The 2,933-nt window shown below is 43.4% G+C and overlaps 1 pseudogene; it reads left to right on the plus strand.

Annotated features, from left to right (window-relative positions):
• Positions 1-2,354: 2,354 nt before the first annotated feature.
• Positions 2,355-2,718, plus strand: LOC142836108 (cytochrome c oxidase subunit 6B1-like; annotated as a pseudogene).
• Positions 2,719-2,933: the final 215 nt, after the last annotated feature.

Genomic DNA, 2,933 nt, shown 5'->3' on the forward strand with positions numbered 1-2,933 from the left:
GGAAAGACAGTAGCCGAGATAACAAATCACACAGTTTTAATAATTACTCCTGCATTCCCCGGTTTTGTTTCCTGCATAACTGTAAAGGCTGGATTGCTTCCAAGTAAACAGATAAAAACAGTATGGAACTTTTATCTTTTAATGATAATGACAGCACATCGTGTCTCACCAAAAGTTTCCCGCTGGATTTTTTTTTCTGATTTCTAGAGTTTCAATAAAATGTAATTATACTTTATAATTCCACTCTTTTAATCTTCACTTCAAAAACTATTCATAGTGAGCAAGTTTGCCAGGCACTAAGAGGAAAGGACAAAGTGCCTGGACTTACCCATGTTGACTCTTTTTCCTGCTTTCTGTCTTGGGGTAAACCTGTCATTGAAATTGCATCCTGTATGTTGAGCTGCTTTGCATTCAAATTAATAGCTAGTTTAATTTGAATGTAAAACAGCCCCATTTATGCACTCATTTATGGAAGAAGAAGTGAGGCATTTGGCAATGAATGGATGTTTAAGATATGATACATTTGCAACATATTTTTAATCCTAAATTGAACCTATATTAGGATGGGGACATTTTAATATCAATGGATAAATCCTAACAGAAACCCTTTTTAAAAATCTGCATAGTAAATATGTGCTTTAGGGGTCAGAACTTCTGCATTGTACACATACAGTACGGGGTTTAGTTCATATGGCTGGAGCTGGGCATTTTCCAGCAAATCTGTGCATTGTTAGGATTCTATAGCCCAAGGGTGGCAATTGATTTTTAAAACACATGCTGCAACTTTATTTGCTCAGTAATTACACGGACTTTATTTGGAGGTCAGAGAAAGAACAACCAAGGAGGAAAATCAAGTCTTCCTCCAAGCGCAATGAAACCATGAAAGTTGTCAGACAGACAAGAATGCTCAACTTTTTCCCAGCGCCCTGCATTCGTTTCTGCCGCTCCATGTTCCAGTGGGTGATTAGGGAAAGCTTTTTTAAAAGCTCACTTCAGAATGATCTTAATTGGTGCAAGGTTGAGCCCTTTCTAGGAGGGGAGGGAAAAGGTTGAATAGCCTTTTCAAGTCACATGAAAGTTTCGAGGATGAATGTACGATAATTAGATTAATAAGTAGCTTAATTTATCGCAGCTGAGGATTTCAACAGCCACACATCAGAGCAACAATAAAAGATTACTGTGATTCTGGTTTGCTAAAAAAAAAAAAAAATTATACTGAAACTTGATTAACCTTAAACACAAAGTGCCTTTCTTCCTTCTTCTAAAGTGTCTGATTCAGGGAGGGTGTGTGCAGAACCAGAGCGGAAAGAGGGCTTGGAATGACCCAAAAGTCGTTCTTTACTCTCCTGCATTTCCCAGGAAGGAAGTGAGCAGTGTATGGGGTGGTTTGAACCAAAACTTTTCCCTTTCTGTCCCTTATCTTTAAAGGATGCGTTGGCTCTCAGCCAGAAGAAACTTATTAAACTGCCCACCCGCCATTTAGGGAAGTTTGTTTCTGATGCACATTGCCTCTCTGGAGACCGTCAGGTGCTGTCAGCTGCATCAGGCTGCGGCACAGGAGGAATACCAAGCCATCCCTGGACCTCTCTGAGTCTCTGTCCTGTCATAGGTCACGGTGGAGAACTTACCAGGGTGAGAGCACCCCAGGCACAAGTAGAAAAGAAAGCTGCTATAGCATAGCAAGGAGACCTCGGCTTGGGGTCACATTAGCACAGTATCCTTAGGGCTAAAAGGCATGAATTTAGGTGTGTGCCTCCAAATATCACAAGTCGCCTAGCGGGGTGGATGCGGGTGAGAAGGATTCATGCATGAAACACACAAAATCGAGACGGCAGTGTGACAGCAAGAGCAGCTGACTCAGAAAAACTAAGAAAGACCAGGTACAAAGTGCATATCTCTAACCCCAGCGCCTGAGAGGCTGAGGCCTAGCCTGATCTACATAGTGAGCTACAGGCTGGCCAGGGCTATATAAAAACAAACGAACAGAAGAGTTAAGAAATTGGATGGAGGACTAGAGAGATGACATGGTGGTTAAGAGCACCTACTGCTCTTCCAGGGGACCTAAGTTCAATTCCCAGCACCCACAACAGGCCTGCCCATAACTCCAGCTCCAGATCTGACGCCCTCTTCTGGCCTTCCAAAGTACCCATACACACGTGGCAGACACACAAAAGAGACTGGATGGAAACTTGAACTCAAAAACTACACGAATTGAAATTATTGTCCATTTGAAGTCTTTCTCTCCTCTCTGCCACAAATACTTAAAAATATTTCCAATTACAAACTGGACTCTGGATCTTTGCGAAGAGCCCCACCGTGCTCATGCTGCTCCCGGGTATCTTTAGACTCCACACATGGCCAAAGACATCAAGACTGAAACCAAGAAAAGACCGCCCTTTTGACAGCTGCTTCCCAAACCAGAACCAGACCAGAAACTTGGCCCAGCACTGCCTGGACTCCAGCCACCATGAGATGTCATGACCACAGTGGGGATGTCTGTGTGTGTGAGTGGGACCAAGCATGCACAAGCCCCTCTGGCCCATATCCTGGGGCTCAGCCTGGGATGACCACCAGGCAGAAGGCTCATTTCCTGGGAAGAAAAGGGACTTGGCTCTGTTCTCTCTGGACAGTAAAGGGGGACCTGGAACCATGATGTCCCTTCCTTCTCTGGGGCCCAGAATCATGATGAAACTACTAAAAAAACTCGCTGGAAAATGAGTTGTTTTTTTTTTTTTAAAAAAAAAATGGGGATCTACTGCTTCATCTAAGCGATAAGATCAAATTTCATTAGCTAAACTTAAACTTCCTGACACTGTCCAGCTCCATGTTAATCTGTAAGGACTGCCTCATTGGCATCACTGTTATTCTGGCAATGGACGAGCCTGGAGTGGGGCGTGTGGTACCTGTCAGCATTCAGGAGTCCTCATATTTGT

This window comes from Microtus pennsylvanicus, chromosome 15, assembly GCF_037038515.1.
Source record: "Microtus pennsylvanicus isolate mMicPen1 chromosome 15, mMicPen1.hap1, whole genome shotgun sequence".
NCBI classification, from domain to species: Eukaryota; Metazoa; Chordata; class Mammalia; order Rodentia; family Cricetidae; genus Microtus; species Microtus pennsylvanicus.